The sequence below is a fragment of the Portunus trituberculatus genome, chromosome 38 (genome assembly GCF_017591435.1).
Source record: "Portunus trituberculatus isolate SZX2019 chromosome 38, ASM1759143v1, whole genome shotgun sequence".
In the NCBI taxonomy this organism is placed as follows: domain Eukaryota; kingdom Metazoa; phylum Arthropoda; class Malacostraca; order Decapoda; family Portunidae; genus Portunus; species Portunus trituberculatus.
The window spans coordinates 31,979,043-32,000,487 of record NC_059292.1 but is presented as its reverse complement, the minus strand read 5'-3'; the positions used below and the strand labels follow the sequence as shown (position 1 = coordinate 32,000,487).

Genomic DNA, 21,445 nt, shown 5'->3' with positions numbered 1-21,445 from the left:
CAGTAAACAACCAGCCCAGTGATGCCAGATACCTCCTTCAACGAGACAAAACATTACTCTCAAATAAGACCTCTGACGGGAATCCACAAAACACTACTTACAATATAATCACATGCATATGGTCTCTCTCTCTCTCTCTCTCTCTCTCTCTCTCTCTCTCTCTCTCTCTCTCTCTCTCTCTCTCTCTCTTACCTGAAGTGATGTCACCTGCTAGCAGTTGAGCCTAAAATGTTACCAAGTTATATATTGATAATCTACACCTATAATATAAAACACAAAATGGTTAAATATTAATAATAATTTCATTTTATTTTTCTATGTTATTGCGTCATGTCTTACATTCCTATTGCAATAACAAAGGCCCACCACGAGTCTTATCAATTAACAAGTGACAAGTGAACAAAACTCTCTGTGTTATGTTTTCGCGAGTGCGGTGCTTTCACTCTCAATTAATGGCATCATCCAAGGTTCCCACAAGCTGTAGTCGTGCCCGTGGTAAGTACAAGTGTTGCAGGTGTTGTGGGAAAGGTCAGGATAAGTATAGCGGGCTGTGATGAACCTGATTACTTGAGATTTGTAGGCTGTGGTATGTAGCTGCCAGCCTTGCGGGAATCAGTTTTATCCCCTCGTCTTTCTTATGTGATGTGCGAGTGTTTATTACTCACCGTATTGCTTTTAGGTTAAGAAATATTTATGTCACTTGTGTTTGTACTGTATATTGATCGTTTACCCTTATGAAATTTGCCGAGCCTTCTTTCCTCCCCCGCTTTGTCTAGTGATGGACTCGCCTGAAAAGAGAAGGTACCTTGTTAGATAATTATAATCATTGTTTTTCTTCCTACGCCTTCTTTGTAATTTGTGCTGTTCACTGATTTTGTTTTATTTGTCACCTTCGTTCGTCTATTTCAAGAAAGATCGTATGTGGTGATGTGGTATTTTTTTTATTTTATGAATTCTTTTTGTAACTACGTAACGACTGTCAGGTTGCCGGGCACTGCGCGGGTGAGTGCGCCAGGGGTGGGTGGAGGGGTGGGTGGGGGGAGCAAGGCAGGTCGTGTATGTGTGAGTGGGTGTGTGGGTGTGCGAGGGACTGTGTGTAGAGAGGGAGATCGCGTAAGGGGAGGGAGGTTAGGGGAGAAGTGTGGAGAAGATTGTGTGTGTGTGTGTGGAAGGGGGAATAGGTTGGCAGTGCGGGATGGCAGGTGGTGCGGTAACAATTTATTTCTTCCTTATTAAATTTTGAAACAATTTAATGTAACTCGCAATGTTTTCCTTATTACTTGATATTTTTTCCCATCAGTTCCTCTCTTTTTCGAGATGAAAGTTTACGCATCTGTTTCTGTCGCAGCAAATGATTTTTTCTGTGATAATGTTATTGTAAAGGAAGTTTTTTTGTGGTATAAGGGTAACATTAATCTTAACACCGGTGTATACGTCACCTGCCATGCCTCCCTTTTCTTTCTCTCCACCTGACCGCTGCTATGCATTCCCTGGTAGACGAGAAAAGCTACTCATTACGTAGTTACATCATTATCATCTATAATACCAAGTTTCCTCTCTCTCTCTCTCTCTCTCTCTCTCTCTCTCTCTCTCTCTCTCTCTCTCTCTCTCTCTCTCTCTTTCCTGAGTTGAAAAAAAAATCAAGGTAGAATAAAAGATGATGAGGTATGACAAATTTTAATGATTTATTTGAACTTTTTTTTTCTGCTTCATAGTTTACGTGGTTGTATTATCATGGGGTATGTGGGACGGTGTTTAAGATGGTGGTGAAGTATGCTGCTTTAGTTAAATATGCCGTCTCCTTCATTACATCTCTACAAGACAGATATTTTTTTGCCGTATTTTTATATTTATTTTTAATACATATATTTCTGTAAACGCGTTCATCCATTAACATATTTCCCTGATCTATTGACTTTGACTCATGACTTTGTTCATCCAGCATCTTTGTGATTAATGTTTAGGTAATTATCATTGTTATTTTATTATTTTCTACTAACAACAAATTTCTATAACTCTCTCTCTCTCTCTCTCTCTCTCTCTCTCTCTCTCTCTCTCTCTCTCTCCTCTCCTCTCTCTAAGAAAATTATCATATACAAATATTCCCTTGTCGTACTGTAGTCATTATAAGCTAAGCTGACGTGAAGAATTTAGGTTAGGGACGGGCAAATGATGTGAAAATAAGTAAATAAATATATTGAATAAAAACTGGGAACATTCTGAAAATTGAGTGCACTTATCAGTTGCCTCGCCTAAAGGGAGGAGGAGGAGTCAATGAGCGTGACTTCGAGATGAACATAGACTATGGTGACTAGTAATTATTTAGTTGATAATTGTATCTTATCTAAATTGAGAGTATTGCCAAACTTTTGAAACATATCATGACAGCTAGTAGTTCGAAATGTCAAAACCAATGAACATTTTGTGTTGATTATTAGAAAATTGAAAGACAATGTTGATGATGATAGAATAGGGGTGATGGGAATGAGCATGATGCTACTACTACTGCTACTACTAGTACTACTACTACTACTACTACTACTACTACTACTACTACTATTACTCTTAGTATTCTTACTACTATTATTACTCTTGCTACTACTACTACTACTACTTCTGCTTCTACTGCTTCTACTTCTACTACTTATACTACTACTACTACTACTACTACTACTACTACTACTACTACTACTCTTAGTATTCTTACTACTATTATTACTCTTGCTACTATTACTACTACTACTGCTGCTACTGCTCACTGCTACTACTGCTTCAACTATTACAACTACTACTACTACTACTACTACCTGCTGCTGCTGCTACTACTGCTACTGCTGCTACTGCTACTACTGCTGCTACTGCTACTGCTCCGGTTCACTGCTGGCACTGCTGCTGCTGCCACTGCTGCTGCCAACACCACTGCCACCACCACCACCACCACTGCCAGCTGCACTGCTGCTGCTGCTGCTGCTGCTGCTGCTGCTGCTACTGCTGCTGCTGCTGCTGGTGCTGCTGCTGCTGCTGCTGCCACCTGCACCAGCACCACCACCACCACCACCACTGCTGCTGCTGCTGCTGCTATTGCTGCTGTTGCTGCTGTTGCTGCACTACCACCATTGCTGCTGCTGCTGCTGCTGCTGCTGCTGCTGCTGGTGCTGCTGGTGCTGCTGCTGCTACCATTACTGCTGCTATTGCTCACCACCACCACCGTCACCATCTCTGCCACCACCGGTGCTGCTGGTGCTGTTGTTGCCATCGTCGTTGCCACAACCACAACAACCTGCTGCTGCCACTACTGCTACTGCTGCTGCTACCAGTGCTGCTGCCATTGCTGCACCATTACAACTGCTGCTGCTGCCATTACTGCTGCTGCTACCATGCACCACCACCACCACCACCACCACTGCCACCACTGCTGCTGCTACCACTGCTGCTGCTGCTACTACCACTGCTGCTGCCACTACCACTACTGCTAATAATAATAATAATAATAATAACTGCTGCTGCTCACCACCGCCATCACCACCACGAACATCACCACCACAACCATTACCTGCACTTACTACCACCTGCCACCACCACGACCACCACCATCACCACCACCACCACCACCACCACCACCACCACCACCACTGCTGCTACTACTACTACTACTACTACTACTACTACTACTTCTACTTCTACTCCTACTACTACCACCACCACCACCACCATCACATCTTTTACTACTCTTACTACTACTACTACTACTACTACTACTACTACTACTACTACTACTACTACTACTACCACCACTACTACTACTACTACTACTACTACTACTACTACTGCTACTACTACTACTACTACTACTTACTATGATAACAATAATAACAGTAACATTTACTTAAGATTAACGAAGGTTTCTGTTGCTGTCGTCGCTATTGACAAACACGTAATGTGTCCAAGTGTACCACAAACCCCATTAGCATGCCTACATTAATGCTCCTTGGCAGAGGACCTGGGAAACATATCAAATTTTTTTTCATGGAGGAGGAATTTAGATACTGCGCTTTTACGGTCATGATTCATGCTGAACTGATCATTTCGGGAAAAAATTCTGAAACTTGAGAAAGAATTGGTGACATACAAAACAAATTTTTGGTCCATTCTGCTTTCAGATATTATATATTTTTGGTAAAATTTTCAGTAAGTATATATATATATATATATATATATATATATATATATATATATATATATATATATATATATATATATATATATATATATATATATATATATATATATATATATATATATATATATATATATATATATATATATATATATATAATATTTTTTTCGCTTTCCTCAGACATTTTATTTATCTATAACATATTACTATTTTTCCACCACAGTTCTTTGCATTATATTTTTCTCTTTTCATGAAGACAAAAAATTATAATTGGCAAATAACTCTAGGAGAGGATTAATTTTGAATATGTAGATATTTATTGGGTCACGAAAACGTGGGTCTAGATTTTCATGTTTGTCAATACAAGTTTTCCTTTTTTAAAATTTGATTCTGTCAGATGCACTAAACCATTGTGGTCACACACTTTTCCTTCAGGCATTATAAAGTTTCGTCCAATTTTTTTTTTAATCCTTTCTTCACATGTATTATATATATATATATATATATATATATATATATATATATATATATATATATATATATATATATATATATATATATATATATATATATATATATATATATATATATATATATTTTTTTTTTTTTTTTCACATTTATTACTTTTTCTCAAGCACAGTTCTCTATATTAATATCTTCAATATAAAGAACTGATATATTATGCAGCCGCTGTCTTTATAAACCTTTACTTGAAGATTATGTAAATCCCTGGCAACATTCCATTTTGGAATCTTCCATCTTTTAGAATCATAGAAATTCCTTAGAGGTTGAAGCACTGCAGAAAATAACGTTTCAGATCACCATGTTGGACCGCCAAGATACTTGTTATATATTCTTAATGGTATCGTTTCTTGGATTTTGTCTTGATACTGTACCAGACCGCATAAGATTTATTGTGGCATGTTTTTTGATTTTTCATATTTTCCCGTATATTTTCTGAAATTCCATTTTTGTATTCGTGTAGAAAATTAATCTTCATATTCATATATCAGTAAGCGCGCATAATAAAACAGCAGATATTTATTTACGGATATGAATTGAAGATAAAACAGCTTTTAAAATTCTTACTGCTAGAAAAGTGATGAAGTTTTGCCAACCTCGCTGTGGCCTTCCCCCAGCCTGGCCATGTTCCTGCCGCACTGCTGGGCCTCCTTTGCAGCAAATTGTTTAGTAATTTGGTGATTTCTCTTTTATCTGTTTATTTTTTGTTGGCTCTCAGATAGACGCTTGATTATCGGCGTCAATTAACCACATTTTCTCTAGTTTAGTTCGAGAGGAAAAATGCAAGGAAATATTAAATATAGAGAAAAGAAACTAAAAGAAAAAAATAAAACATGCAAGAAAATATCATATAATAAATTTCATCTTAAGCAACGTTTTAGTCTAACTCGATATACTTCGTACTATTTTCATGTGCTGGTATACCTATATATATATATATATATATATATATATATATATATATATATATATATATATATATATATATATATATATATATGCATAAGTAAGGAATATCAGGACATCAAAATAGTATAAATTATATAATGTTAGACTAGAAAGACGCCTATGATGATATATGGGTATTCAATTAATTTTCGTGCACTATTTTTTATGCAAGACTTAATTTTTGCCATTCTTTCAAATGCTATTTTTTTTTTCCTAATGATCAAACAGTCGGATAATGATAAAATTCATTGTTACCACAACCTTGATTGGATGGAAAGGGTACAGCAAACCTTGACCGGGTAATCAAATATGCTCTTCCCCTCGCAAAGTATAGGTATTGAATATATATAATTAAATAGATGAATAAAGTAAGAAAAAAGTTAATATAACCTACCATGATAAAATCAATAACTAAATGGATCAATAAAATAATGTAAATAATAGAGAAAAAACATCATAATTTCTCAATGAAGTTTTGCTTAATGAAGTCAGTGTTTCTGGTGCATACATCGTGTCCGCTTGCTCCTGTGATGACTATTGCCTTGCTTTTGTCCCTCATTGCGTGCTTAGACGATATATATATATATATATATATATATATATATATATATATATATATATATATATATATATATTTTTTTTTTTTTTTTTTTTTTTCACTTTCGATTCGGCCCCAGTGATGAGTGTGTGTTCTACTTTTTCTGAAATACGTATAATGCAGTTTACCATTACCATTTACCATTATCGTCTATTGTTACAGCTCTGTTCAGCACCAAACGTCACCCCAAAAACAAAATAAGCTGTTACTTTATATTTTTTCTTTTATTTCTTCTATCATTTATTTCCATTTATTCTTTTATTAATTCTTTGTTACTGTCATGCTGATGGGTTAGGATTGTTATTATTATTTTATTATTATTATTATCATTATTATTATTATTGTTATTATTATTATTATTATTATTATTATTATTATTATTATTATCATCACTGTTATTTTATTTCATTTCTTGTTATTCATTTACCTAGTTATACACTAATTTCTAACAACCAGGGTCCTTAAAACTGCAGACAAACTTGGGACAATACAAATCTGCCAGTGAGTTATTGTGGCTATGGGAGGTTTATGTGATATTGGTGTTACACATATGTATTCAGCATTGCGTACACAACTTGCTTTGTTCAGAGATTTATAGTAACAGACAGCACTTACTTCAATAACTTTGGTACCGTGCCTTATGAAGCGACAAAGAACCTCGGCATTGTCTCCGTAGCGCCTCATGTTGTTCCACTGCTACTTAATCAACCCCCAAGCACAGTAGGAGGCGAACGACAAGGGTGCAGAAAACGGTATCACGTGGAGCCGTATTAGGAGGAGCAGTAAAGTAGGAGCAGCCACGTGTTCCACCGTGAGGAGCCGCGGCCAGGGCAGAGGGGTGCGCGATGCAAGATGCTGCAAGTTTAATGTTTTCTGAGGGCGGGTTATGCGGAGGTGTTGGATAGGATAGGGTATGAAAAGGTACTTGGAGTTAGTTATGTTGTATCCTCATGTGTGTTCAGTACTATCTGCTGTTGCTGTTCATGTTATTATAAAGTATTATTTTTTTTATTATGAATATCATTACTATTTATATTATTATTGTTTATTTTTGTATTTTTATTTTTTGTTTGGTGCATCTGATAATAATAGCACTCATTGAAAATGAAAAAAAATAATCGGTAGAGTTAGGTACTTTCTCTCCACAGTAAACGAAAAGTTAAAGAAAGAAAAAAATAGATATAATATAAATGAATAGATCATTTAAGTAAAATATAGTCAAAATAATATAAGGAAATATACTGAATTAAGTAATAAACACCAAACAAAATACATATAATAGATAAAACTAAATCAACCATATGAATAAGATCAATGAATAAACAAAAATTGATAAAAAGTAAGAAGACAAACTGGTAGCCAATCAAATGATCCCAAGGTAATTATGGTAATGATAAGGAATTTTGGTGAAGGTGAGCACTGGCGAGGTAGTGTAATGTTGCTATAGTGTTACTCCGGGCTTCATTTTGGTGGTTGTGATGATGTGTGGTGGTGAGGTGAGGCGAGGCGGTGTGGTACTGTTGTGGTGTCAGTGCGGCTCCCTTCAGGTGTTTGTGATGATAGGATGCTGCTGTGTTGTTGGGGTTATGTGTTGTTATTAAAAATGTTCTCCTTTGGTGATGTTTGCACCTTACTATTTTTTCAATCTAATCTTTATTCATTTTTTATACATATCGCATATCAAGGTCTCCCGTGAATGTCAAGCTTCCTCCTCCTTCCTTCTTCTCCTCCTCTTCTTCCTCCTCCTCCTTCTCCTCTTCCTTCTCTTCCTCCTCCTCCTCCTCCTCCTCCTTCTCTTTTTCAGTATAATCTCCCCCATCTCGTCTCGCTTAGTTAATTTTCTAATTTCATAACATTTTTTCAACATTTTTCTTCTTGATAAGCACGTTATGGCTCCTTACTGCTGTTCCTTCCCTCCTGCTCATACATCTTTCCTCGTCTTTATCTCTCGTCTTTGCTCCTTTACTCCTCCTTCCAACAGGCTCTCTCCATCCTCTCTCCTTCGTCGACCTCCTCAGCCCCTCTTCTTCCATCTCCTCAAAATCCCCTTCCGTCCCCCGATCGCATATATTGCCTCATTCCTTGCCTCCTTCCTTCTCCTACCTCCTCTCTCTCTCTCTCTCTCTCTCTCTCTCTCTCTCTCTCTCTCTCTCTCTCTCTCTCTCTCTCTCTCTCTCTCTCTCTCTCTCTCTACTTTATCCTGTCCGCCAGGTTTCCCGTCCACAATTTCCCTCCTTCCTGCTACCTCCCTTCTTTCCTCCCGCATTCCCTTCTCTCTCTCTCTCTCTCTCTCTCTCTCTCTCTCTCTCTCTCTCTCTCTCTCTCTCTCTCTCTCATCCTCATCCTCATCCTCCTTCACCCTCCCTCCTACTCTCCCTCCTTCCTCCCTAATGCCCTCCTAAGCTTCTCCTATCCTGACACCTCGTACGACGCCATTTTTTCTCTCTCCTGGTCCCTCCAGCCTCACGTATACCCTTTCCCTTCTCTCCCTTCCCATCCCTTCCCTCCTGTTCCCTTCTCTTGCCTTCCCTCCCTGTATCACTTCACCCTCCTTTACCAGTAGTGATTCTCTCACCCCCTCGTTCCCTCCTCTTTCCAGCGTCTATGTGCCCAGTGCTGCCCTCCCTCCCTCCCTCCCTCCTTCTCTCTCTCTCTCTCTCTCTCTCTCTCTCTCTCTCTCTCTCTCTCTCTCTCTCTCTCTCTCTCTCTCTCTCTCTCTCTCTCTCTCTCTCTCACACACTCATCGTGCCCCTCACGTTCTCCCCCGACCACCTGCATGGGCCTCATATCTTCCCTCATCCCCTCTCCACTTCCTAGCTCTCTCTCTTGCTCTCTCCCCTTCCACTCACGACCCCCTTCCACCTCGGCTCTAGTCGGCCTGGCTCCCCTCCACACACTCACGCACACGCACACACGCACAGGCACACATTTTTCATCACCACCACACACACATTTTTCACTTTCACCACGCACACACATTTTTCATCTCTGCGACCATCCTCCAGTACCATCATCTCTTTCATCATCGTTATCATATTTTTTTCATCATCGTCATCATCACCGTCATCATCATCATCATCATCATCATCACCATCATCGTAAACGTGTATTCATTTTGTTTACTTGTTGTTTCTGCCCTATCCGTTTCATTATCTTTTTTTTTGTCTACTTTTCACTCCTCGTGTTATTATTTACCTCATAGTAATAACGATGATAATAATGATAATGGTGATAACATTTATTATCATTATTATTTTCACATGCTTTTTTTAATCATGTTTTCTTTACATTGAAGGCGTTAGTTGCTTTGTTATTTTGTAATTTTTTTTGCTATGCGATTATTATAATTGTTTTTTATCATTATAAGTTATTATTTTTATCATTATTTTATTATTATTATTATTATTATTATTATTATTATTATTATTATTATTATTATTATTAATAATATTATAGTTATTCTTATTATTTTATTATTATTTTCATTTTTGCTTTTCTGTCATTGTTGTTATTGTTGTTGTTATAAAAGATATCGTTATTATTATTGTCATTATTATTATTATTATTATTATTATTATTATTATTATTATTATTATCATTATTGTTATTATTATTTTTACTATTATTATTATATCATCATTATCATTACTACTCCTACTACTACTACTACTACTACTACTACTACTACTACTACTACTACTACTAGTTTTATTATTGCTTCCCTTCATGCTGTTGATGTTATGTAGTAGGAGGAGAGAAGCATGAGAAAAGTCGAAAGGAAAACACAGTAGAATAAATAGTAAGAAGAGGATGGGTAAACATCATTGGACAGCAGCATATATTTAGGCCCTATATTGCCTCTTTTAACAGTATTTAGCACATTATCACTTCATTTCAATTTAAAGTGGAAAAATAAGAAGAGAGAGTCACCATATAGTAGTGACAGAGACCTTCGTTTATGTAGTAGCTTGGGGTTTGCGAGCTAGTGTACAAGTCTACGGGAGATAATCAAACGTGGCGCGCGATGTCCAAAGACTTTTATGCACGGCTCTTGCGTGTGGCCTTGGTGTGTTTATTCAAGTCAAGTTGTCTTTAATTCTGGGCAGTTGTTGGGATATATATGCTTGATTTCAGTGAGGCATTTCGTTAGTTTGTTGGTTTGTCCAAAAGTCAGTTTACCACTTAGTCAGTCATCTAACCAGCCTGGCAGTCAGTTAATCCGTTATCGAGTGAGTGATTAAGTTTGTGAATCAGTCAGTAAGTTAATTGATCATTCATTTATTCATTCATTCATTCAGTCAGTCAGTCAGTCAGGCAGGCAGGCAGGCAGGCAGGCAGGCAGGCAGGCAGGTAGGCAGGCAGGCAGGCAGGCAGGCAGGCAGACAGGCAGGCAGCCAGTCCACCAGTCAGTCAGTCAGTTGTTTCGAGTAAGGAAGAAAAATTAAATAGGAAAGTTAAATCTTATATTATTTAGATGAAATTCTTCCTCCTCCTTTTCCTCCTCCTCCTCCTCCTTCCTCCTTCTCCTCCTCCTCTTCCTCTTCCTCCTCTTCCTCTTCCTCCTTCCTTTCTTGTTCTTCTTCTTTATCTCCTCACCTCCTCCTCCTCCTCCTCCCTCCTGGAAACATAGTTACAAAGATAGCCTAGCTAGGCCTTGTAGGATTATTTTTGTCTTTTTTCCTTTTATATTGCTTTGTGTTCTTCCCTTCTTCATCATTCACGCCTTCATTAAAAATATCGTCATTTTTTTTGGTCATTTCTGTTGTTTCTATCTATTATTTATATTTGTTCCAGCTATGTTATAGTTTATGTTAATTTAAGTCTTGTATTACATGTATTCATTTTATTTTTCTTCTTTAATTTTTCCCTTAGTTTCATCTTTTCTCTACTAACAAACAATGGCCTTACGTGTGTCCTTCGCCTGTTTTCATCCTCCTTTTTTTTTTCTATTCTTTTGTTTTTTCCCTTCCTTCTTTACGTTACGTTTATATTATAATACTGTGCTTCATCACAAACAGTCAGTCTCATAAAGCCTGAAAGGTCTGGTGCAGTTGTGTTTCTTCCTTTTTCTTCATTTGTATTTGTGTTTCTCCTCCTCAACTCCCCCTCTTCTCTCCTCCTCCTCCTCCTCCTCCTCCTCCTCCTCCTCCTCCTCCTCCTCCTCCTCCTCCTCCTCCTCCTCCTCCTCCTCCTCCTTCCTCCTCCTCGTCACCCTCCACCCAACACAATAACAAACAGCAGCGCCTCCCACACTCCGCTAAGAGCCATTGTTCCTCGCCTCTCGCCTGCCACCTTGACTGACACTCTCCACTTTCACTTCATTTTCTCGCCCCGTGCCTTCATCCCCGCGTCTACCTGCAGACACCGCTCGAATTAAAACCCTTCCCCTCGCTGCTTCACTGCTGTCACACCTGACCTCACCCCCATCTACTTTACCCCTTTCCCCACGCCGCCCCCACCACCCTCCCACCTTCACCCATTCCCTCTTATCCTCCTCCTCATACTACTTATTTTTTTCTCTCCATGTTCTTTCGTCCCAACCCTCCTTAACATCTTTGGATCTACTTAGCCTCCGTCTACTTCACCTGTCTTTTGCGTACCCTGGTAAACAAAGTAGCAAAGATGGCTCACTGTCATCTGTTTGTTTGGAGTTGTTGCATTAGGTACTTTAGATTGAAGACAGGTTAGGTGAGATTAGCTTCGTTTTATTTGAACTGAAAGATGTTAGTGCAGACGAATGTTAGTTAGTGATGGATGGCTGGAGTTGTTTAAGGTAAGAAAAAGAGATTGGATTGGAAATACATTACTTCTTTTTAATGTTGTGTCTCAGCAATAAAAATAAGTGAATGAAATAATGAATGAAATAAAACTAAACAAATAGATTGAATGAAAAAGAAAAGAAAGAAATGAAAAATATAACAACAAAAAATCTGTCATAAGAAAATCATAAAGAACAAAGAACATATTTTATGATGATATTTTGTTGTAATGTCAGTTTATATCATTCTGTGAAAATCGCCATTTGAAAGAGAGAGAGAGAGAGAGAGAGAGAGAGAGAGAGAGAGAGAGAGAGAGAGAGAGAGAGAGAGAGAGGGAGGGAGGAAAGGAGGTGAGGGAAAAGCTACCTTGCAACAAACAGTTAGTCTTGTCCCTTTTCATTCTTATTCATCACGTCCCAGACATGTACAGGGTGCGTAACGTATCCTCGCCTCCCCTCCCCCTCCCCGTCACTGCCTGCCACTCTGCCCTCTCCTCCCCTTCCCTCCCTCACTGCAGCATTGATGGAACAAGGAATACGCAAGACCTCTAAATGGATAATGAGAGAGAGAGAGAGAGAGAGAGAGAGAGAGAGAGAGAGAGAGAGAGAGAGAGAGAGAGTTGTTTTTACGAGAAACTCTGCTTTTTCATTTACTTTTTACAGTTACTTTTTTTCACCTTTTTTAGCAACAAATAAGTGAGCTTTTATTGTTGCTTTTGTAGCTTTCAGCCTGCATTTTTTGGAATTTAAAATTTCATCATCTTGTCCTGCTTTGTTGTGATGTATATGTGATATTTGCTTATGCATTTATATGTACATACAACACAAATTTAAAATAGGAGAACGAGATGTCAAGTTGTATATATATATATATATATATATATATATATATATATATATATATATATATATATATATATATGTTTTTTTTTCTTTAGTATTCAAATCGTTGCACTTTAACATGTGTAACTTTGACATTGAAAGATTCATTGTCTAAATTTAATAAAAAGATTGATATATAAGAAACTATCTCTCAAGATGATTGTAAACTCAGAAATATATGACATTCATTTCAATAATATGAATTTAACAAACAAAATATATTACAAATGATTTTTGAGGAAAAAGTCGATTTTGAAACCGGTGAATACACAAATATAAAGCATCGTTTAAGACACTAGTATAGTTGAAACGTAAGAGATTCCAGATTTTTATCATTATGATAGTATAAATACTTATGTTAACTTAATGACCGCGAAATATATGTGTGGTTAGATAATTAAAAGAAAATTTTTAAATCTTAAGGAGTATACTTTATGGGTCTTTAGTTTATATATATTCTTTGCTAGTTTATTATTTCTATTTAGGATTTCGAGCCCTGTGTTTTAGGACTTCTAATTACTCCATCCTTCGTGTAGTTTCATTGCTCTAGTAGAGTACCGTAGGATCATGAAAAAAATAACAAGTAAGGAAAATTGTGAGACGCCATTAGGTCTGCACGTGACAGTCCTTGTATGGAACATGCCAACCTATTTCCACCTGTCATCCACAACCATAGATTTGTCTAGTGTTTTAGATTGAAGGTTACTAATGAGTCAATACTATCAACCTTGTTACTGAATATATTCCATTCATCTACAACTCTATTTGAGAAGCAATTCCTTCTTATCTTTTTTTTTCTTTTCCTTTTTAACCGGTAATTATTATTATATATATTTTTTTACCTACTTACTGATCTTGAAAATATTTGTTGTATCATAGCCCTTGTTACGTCACATGTAACAGTTAAATAAATATACATATCACTGATATCAATAGGTAATATATATATATATATATATATATATATATATATATATATATATATATATATATATATATATATATATAATAGTTTATGATGATGAGGAGGATTGATGATGAATATGATAATAATGATAATAATAATAATAATAGTAATAATAATAATAATAATATTAATAATGATAATAATAATAATAATAATAATATATATATATATATATATATATATATATATATATATATATATATATATATATATATATAATAGTTTATGATGATGAGGAGGATTGATGATGAATATGATAATAATGATAATAATAATAATAATAGTAATAATAATAATAATAATATTAATAATGATAATAATAATAATAATAATAATAATAATAATAATAATAATAATAGTAACAACAACAACAATAAGTTGGCAAATACAGTTAGTAACAATTATGTAATAAAAACACTTGAAGTCATGTTCATTGCCTTTACAAAACGATCGGTGCAGTATCTCAAACACTGGATTAGATCGTTGATAGGTCCTTTTACGAACCTTGTGTCATCATCCTCTGTCTCTTCATCATCATCTTGTCATCATCATTATCAGCATCATGGTCGTGGTCGTGGTCATCATCCTCCTCATCATCGCCAACCAACTGTAGTGTGTGCGTCGTGCTGCCTTGGTCCTCGATGTGGTGGGCAATGGTGAGAATCATGTTGGTTCCTTATGCTGCTTGCCTGTGTAATAGTTCTTTGTTGTCTGGAGAATTATGAAACCTTCCTTCAGACTGGCGCCGTTTTCTCTTGTGTGTGTGACTCTGTGGATATAAGGAAAATTTTAAATAATGTTAGAGTGAATTGATTTTTCATCTATATGTGTCTATTTTCTTTCTAAATATTTTGTCTACTTTAGTTGCTTGTCACAGTTCAAACAGACATTTGTAGAGACTGATAGAGATCCGGCGGAAAAGGAAAAGTGGTGATTAACCCCTTCACTCTTATTGTCGTTCGCATAGGTCTCTCAAAATAGTTTGCATGAAGATTCAGGATGGTCAATAAAGAAAGCAAAGTTGGATTAGTTTTCTATGCTGCAGAAATTTTACAAGAATTTAGTACAAAAATGCTTCTTAAAACGTTGCGGTTATTAATGAGAAAAAAAATTGTCTATCAGTGGGAAAAAAAAAAATTATAGCTAAGATATTCCCAGTAGAGAAATGTTTATGTATGCTTAGGTTAGTATCGTCACAAGGAACATAAAGAAGTTAAACGATACCTGGAGTTGTTGGTACTAATGGCGATATCTTCGATCATAATGCTAAGAGGAGATAATTACGTGGTAAATGCTGATATACCATTGACACTTATTGGAGTATTGAAATATTAGACGAAATATCAGGCATTCATTTGGAGGTAAAGAAGTGGTAGCATCAGTGGCGATATCATCCTTAAACCCTGGCATGAAACAGCAAATTCAATGTAAATAATGCTAGAATGGTATGCTATTATAAGAGGCATTAAGTGATCAGGAAGTCACAGTACTAAACTTAACCTTGCGAATAACGTCAAGCTTTTCTTTTGGTAATGTTAGAGAAGAGATAGGTAGCCATATGATAGGTCGGTGATATGATGTGGATCTGTGTGTACCAGTGCAGATTACTAGACTGAATTGGCCATCAAGCAATCATGAAAGAGAAGATTATATGGAAGAGTACCCAAAGTAACTTCCGATATATTGCTACTTTCTATGTAACTTTTGGAAAAGAGGCACATATTTATTTATTTATTTATTTATTTATTTATTTATTCATCCGTTTACTTATTTATTTATGAAAAAGATGAAAGCCGGCCAAGGGCAACAAAAAATAAAAAAGACCCACTTAGTTGCCAACTCCCTTTTAGATCTGATAGAGTTAGCCAAAAGACAGGGACAGATATCTTAAAATATATATATATATATATATATTAGAGATGTATCGGATGTCGAATTTCAGACATCCGCGGATGCGGATGTATATGCGATGTCATTTTGCGGATGCAAATGCGGATGCGGATGTCAGTCTCTACTAAAATGCGGATGCAAATGCGGATGCGGATATCAAAATATGACATCCTCGCGGATGCGGATGCGGATGCGGATGTTTTTTACGTCAAACGTTCTCACCAAGAGGAGCACCCTCCCCCCTCCCGAAAAAAAAGCCTGTTTCAACGTCAGACCATGCAGACAGGAGAAGTAACAAATAAAAACAAGGTGGGAGAACCAAAATACTGCCAAATGAGTTCGAATGGTGTCTTAATAGTTGATACTTCTCTCTTTGAAAGTATGTAAATCATAGGAAGACGTAAATACAGACACAGGAAAGTAGTTGCAGAGTATACTAGTGGAAGTAAAGTGGAAGTAATTTTTGTTACAATAAAGTTTTATGACGAGTTTCAGCCACACATTTTGTGTGTTACCAGGATGCATTTGCATTTGCATTTGCATTAAAAGTATTTAAAGAAGAAGCACTGAATTCTACCATGTGAAGTGGGAATACGGTATAAGACTGCAATGTACGACATTACTCATCCACACGAAACACATTACAATCTCTCTCTCTCTCTCTCTCTCTCTCTCTCTCTCTCTCTCTCTCTCTCTCTCTCTCCAGCAGTAAGGCATCGGGGTGAGAGTGACAAGCAAGGGTGATAAGCCTCCTCTCTATCTCCCTCTTCATCCTCCTCACACACACACAAACACACACACACACACACAGTGACTCACTCATCTGTGTTACTAAGTATCTAACATTCCACCATTCACAGTTTGCAGTTTATTTACTATGTTTGTACTTCATAGTCACTAAGTAAAATTCGCCCCCTCCTCCTGACCTTCCCCTAAATTCTAGACACATTACGTTGTGTAAGTTTGAAAGGAAATGAATCCGTGATATTATTTGCTTTAGTTTTACTAGATAATTAATTCATTAGACGCACATCACTAAATTTACTACACATTTCTAACCTCTGTCTGAACTCTAAGTCTGTAAGCAGCAGGCAGTACTCTGCTGGTCTGTATCTGTAACTGCGTGTCTATACTCTATATTACGAGTATATTACTCTATAATATATAGGTTGTGCAATACACAACACACATCCGCATCCACACATCCTCTGTTGAATGCGGATGCGGATGCGGATGCGGATGTATATTACATCACAAATGCGGATGCGGATGCGGATGCGGATGTTCAGTTTATCACAACTGCGGATGCGGATGCGGATGCGGATGTGAAAGAATATGCGGATGTTCCGCGGATGCGAATGCGGATGCGGATATCCGATACATCTCTATATATATATATATATATATATATATATATATATATATATATATATATATATATATATATCAGCTTTGTGGAAATGAAAAAAGGACAATTGAGGATTTCTTGCTCGTCGGTATATTTTTACAAGGCGTTCTTATACATGTCTTACAGTTAGTTTTCTGATAATGGTATATTTCCTCTTCATGTTGATGTTTCAATATTTGCTTTTTTCTTAAAGAATTTTTTGCGTTTTCTTGATATATATATTTCGTTACTTTACTTTTTCTCTTTATTCTGGCTTTGGTTAGCTTACATTTCGCCTGTTTTATGTTATTGCCCTTATCGTCTTAGTTCGTCTCCTCTTCATCTATCATCTCTTTTCTATAGCTACCTTTATACTATAAATTTTCTGCTTTATATTTCTATTAAAGAACCCTAAAGAAAAAAAGAACCGAATGATCTGCTGCCAAGCTAAAGAAAGTAATGTTGACAAAATTACTGATTAGGAAAGTATCAGGTATTCGATATTATTGAAGGATTCTTTTAAACCTAAATTGTTTTTAACTTTCCTGACCAACTTTCGATCAAATTATTTTTTTTATGCCTCCTTTTCACGCCAGATGTATTAAAACCCTAAATTCTATTTTTATTACACTCACTTTCCTACCACCAGCATATCTACCTACTACAAACACACACACACACACACACACACACACACACACACACACACACACACACACACACACACACACAGACACCATTATATTACACTGGTGGATGTGGATAGAGATATGTTGTGTTGTGCTGTGTTGTGTGGTGAGGTAGTTGTGGTCGGGAGGTGTTTGTGGTGGCGGAGAATAAGAGGCAGGGAGTGGGTGAGGCAGGACGTGGGACCTCATTAGTGCTGCTGCTGCTGCTGCTGCTGCTTTGGCGGGGAAGGAGGGCTGGTGGGGGGAAGGGTGACCGGGGATAAATAAAACATTAGCTGGGGCGGCGGCGTGACGGACGGTGGGGGTGAGTCTAGTAGTGCTGCTCTGCTGTTCTGCTGTTCTGCATGACTCCCCTCTCCTGCTGTTGTTCCTGTTGCTGCACATGTTCCTGGTCTTACTACTCCTCCTCCCACACCTTCCTCATCCTCTTGCTCCTCCTCCTCCTCCCACACCTTCCTCCTCCACCTCCTGCTCCTCCTCTTCTTCCTCTTCCTCGTCCCATTTCTCCCTGTTTTGTGTGTTGTTCAGATGCATTTTTAGGTATCATTTCTGCTCCTTAGGGAAAAGTAGCTTACCATTCGTGCGTTTTTTTATGTAGCATGGCGCCTTTTTTTGTGCTTTTGACGCAGTGGGTGCAGGTGTATGAACGGCCTCGCGGGGTTTGCTAATTGTTGTTTTTTTCAGAACAGTGGATTGAATTTTTGTTGCTTGTTTTTAGGGTATTGTAGTTCATGAGGGTCGGTCTCTCTCTCTCTCTCTCTCTCTCTCTCTCTCTCTCTCTCTCTCTCTCTCTCTCTCTCTCTCTCTCTCTCTCTCTCTCTCTCTCTCTCATTATTCGTGCTGTAGTCTTTAGTTCTGGCTCTCTTCGTGGTTTCCTTGATAGTATGGTGTTTGTGTACGTGCTCTCTTTATCTCTTCTAATGACTGAAGGACCGGGTGAGGATAAAGGATACAAGAAAAGGAGTACCATTTATGGGATCGTAATGGTCATGTGGAGGAGCAGCAGCTCCTCCAACTGGAGTAAGGGGAAGTGGTGGGCGGCAGACGGAGAAAGAAGATGACGACGGTAAAGAAAGGTTGGGGTTGAAGAAGGGGAAGAGGAGTATTAGATGGTGGCGGGGATGACAAGAAGTGATTGAGGAGGATATGAAGAGAATACATAAGAAGGAAAAGTGAACAGACACAAGGAGAAAATATGATAGAACAAGAAACACTTGCAGTAATAAGATAACTAATTAGGTCACATGACATTTTATATATATATATATATATATATATATATATATATATATATATATATATATATATATATATATATATATATATATATATATATATATATATATATATATATATATATATATATATATATATATATATATATATATATATATATATATATATATATATATATATATATATATATATATATATATATATATATATATATATATATATATATATATATATATATATATATATATATATATATATATATATATATATATATATATATATATATATATATATATATATATATATATATATAAGATGGTCTGATCAAGACCGAAAGACGTCTAGAGAAAAAAAAAAAAAAAAATATATATATATATATATATATATATATATATATATATATATATATATATATATATATATGTATGTATGAGCAAAATAGTGTGGAGTATCATTAACTTCATTGTGTACTATTATTCATTCCCTCATTTTTAATTGGATATTTTTGGAAATATATGTTATTTAATTTAATGTATTACAACGTAAAACTTATAAAAAATATTATATGAACTTAAGATTATTAAACAGGACAAATTAATATGTACGGTGTCGTATTGATCGTAATGAAATATTTGCTATTAAAAGCTCTCTACGTGTGTCTGAAGAACATATATTAGTTTCATACACAACAAGAAACATTTTTACTCAGCTGAAGTTCATACTGTCACTGATGTTATGCCAACAAAAGAATATATAAGAAAAAAAAGTAAAATAAAAAAAATAATGATATAAATATAGATAAAGAAATAGGTAGGATATGACTTATAAAAGCAGGTCGCTGAAAATATTTGTTTTAGGATTTTCTTGTGTATGGAACCTTTCGCTGCTTATCTACTCATGGTGGCTTGTACTCGTTCTGAGAGCAGCGTTGTGTTGGTTTTGGAGAAATATGTTATGTTCAACAGCTGTGGCTTTGTTCATATTTCAGGCAAAAGATGACAGGTAATCGCATCGCACGGGAAATATATTATTTACTTCTCGTTACATAACTATGATAAATGGTTTCGGAGAATTGAAGGAAATTCATTTAGTATATTTCGAAGTGATAATAAAAGGTCATTAGCACACACACACACACACACACACACACACACACACACACACATTTGTCAAATTGCAAGGCTTACATGAAAAAAGAAGTCTTGAATTAGCAAGCAAGAAGTTCTTTCCCCTTTTCATTCTTCTTTCAAATTATAAGCATGTGGAAGCAAAATAGATTAGTTGATAGTCAGTCTCATTTTAAGCTATATAGAGAATGCAAGTATGAACAAGTACAAAATAGTTGCGAAATCTATTACATTTTTTATTGTAAAATATGACTGGGATAAAGTAAAATTAAGAAAGAGAAAAGATAGACCGACTTCAAGCGATATGTCCAAGCTAATGACAGCTGCAAAACAAACCAAGAAAGGAGGACATGGGCTACAGCAGAGAGAGAGAGAGAGAGAGAGAGAGAGAGAGAGAGAGAGAGAGAGAGAGAGAGAGAGAGAGAGAGAGAGACCAAAAAGGGTGTCTGAGATTGCCAAGCCAGAAACCTTTCAGTCGTCCTCAAAAGATGTTGACGAAGCTTTTGGTGTGTAGGGAAAATATTCGCCGTTTTAGGCTTTGATGAAAAAAAGAAAAAAAAATTGCACACCATCACCTGAAAAAATCTTTTGCCTTTTTTTGTATCCAGCATGTAAATAGAGGTTATGATTTACTGGCAGTTAATTATTATGTATAATTATCAATATTGTGGTGAAAATACATAACTGACACAAATAAGATATTACAGTGTTTAGAATAATAAAGATTAGAAAAGGTATGTATGTTGAAAATTTGGTGCTGAATGTGCCGACAGTAGCAGCAGCAGTAACAGTAACAGCAGTAGCAGTAGCACCAACAACAGCAGCAGCAGCAGTAGTAGTAGTAGTAGTAGTAGTAGTAGTAGTAGTAGTAGTAGTAGTAGTAGTAGTAGTAGTAGTTATAGTAGTTGTAGTAGTAGTAGTAATAGTAGTAGTAATAGTAGTAGGAGTAGTAGTATTTGTAGTAGTAATAGTAGTGATAGCAGTATCATCAGATCAGACTCAGAGAAAAGCTAAGCTAATTTGTTATTTTTTTGTGTGATAGGTAACAAAGTTTCCTCAATGTGTGATGTCCTTTATCTGCTGACCAGAGCCATGCTCAGCTGCATGCCTTCCATAAATATGTTTTTCTTTCTGATCACGATGATCTTATATATCTCGGTGACTATCTCATAATTTTGCATGTATATTCTGCCCTTTTACAACGATCAATACCCAACATCCATGTTGCTTATTTCTTAGACGGTGGACATTGCAGTGATGTGTC

General features: G+C 36.3%; 1 long non-coding RNA gene across 1 annotated transcript in view; it reads left to right on the top strand.

The window, feature by feature from the left end:
* Window positions 1-307: 307 nt before the first annotated feature.
* LOC123514535 overlaps window positions 308-21,445 on the top strand; it is a 153,238-nt gene continuing 132,100 nt past the window's right edge. The window contains exon 1 of the long non-coding RNA XR_006677630.1: window positions 308-495. This is a non-coding gene — a long non-coding RNA (uncharacterized LOC123514535). The remainder of the gene's footprint in view (window positions 496-21,445) is intronic.